Raw genomic sequence first — 1,348 nt, forward strand, 5'->3', positions numbered from 1 at the left:
GAACTTACTAATTCTGACAAAGTTTGCTCGTTCTCTTAACCTTTTGTTCTCATCAGGCTTTTTGGCACTTCCATAAGAAGAAAATAGTTAATATTTTTGCATTTTAGTTTGGAACTTTTACACCGCAAAACATTACCGGTCTAGATGTCAGTACAGATGGGAGAATCTAGACTGCTTTCAATATCGATTTCAGCCAATCAAATTCGTGAATTTGGTAGTTCCAAGTCCTTGTGAGACACAGCCATATAATAAGAAAATGATCCTAATAAATGCAGTGTTCATCTTGATTTTTGTTGTAAATGTTGTTGCACTCCGTTGAAATCTATTTCTCAAACTCATTAATGATTCATCAAGTTAAAACAAAGAAAATCACAACCGTGAAGGTTTGGATACCCGGTCTTAATTAGCATAGATTTGACGATTTTACTTCTGCGTTTACTCCTTAGTTTTTGTTTCGATTGAGAAGACATATCAAACACTTGAGACATTGTTTCATCGGCTATCCAAACACCTCGAATTTCGTCAAAAATATTATGCTGCACGTCATATTTTCAACTCTCTTCTCGGTGTTTGGATATCCCGATGAAACACTGTCTCTCGTGTTTGATATAGTACTTTCAAATATGCAATAACTAATTTTTTCAAAATTTATAAAATGATTTTACCAGAGAACAAATTCAGCCACCTAGAGGTTGTCAATAAGCAACCATTGGACTTCAGAACCAATGCATCAAAAGATGTTTACTTTCCTGTTTTTCACTGCTGTACCAAGAAGAACTCCACAATGATCAATTCCTCTTCTCTTTTTATTCAACTAACATGACTTTTCTACATTCATCTAATTCATCCAATTCATCCATGAGCTGGCTCAGAGGAGCCTTTAATTGAATTCCACAAATTGGGGGACAAGTGGGGGTTTAATACAGGAATGAAGGAAGATGAATCTCATAACTCCTGCCACTAAAAGGCTCATCAGTATTATACGCTGTGTTAGACTATGCCATAGAAAATACAGCCAATCAGAATATAGGAAATCAATCAATCAACGCTTTATTTAAACATCGAGCAGCGGCTATGACAAAAAGGCGAGACAGCAGTGCCTTTGTTCATGTGATTTAGTGAAACTCATCAATGAATTATATTTTCGAACTTATTTTCCGCGTATTGGCGGATCTAGAAAAAGTAATATTATAAGCTTTGCTTGTCTCACTACAGAAAATTACAAAAATGATTACTTAAAAAATTATTTATATGTATGCCTCTTATGATTATTTTTTTTAATTTGTAGGGATTTATTTACCTGTACTTACAGTCCAAGTTGCTAACCGTTTCGTTTTTAAAAGGGGGG

Source organism: Orbicella faveolata, unplaced genomic scaffold (assembly GCF_042242905.1).
Source record: "Orbicella faveolata isolate gen_17 unplaced genomic scaffold, um_ofav_v1 contig_1, whole genome shotgun sequence".
NCBI lineage: Eukaryota > Metazoa > Cnidaria > Anthozoa > Scleractinia > Merulinidae > Orbicella > Orbicella faveolata.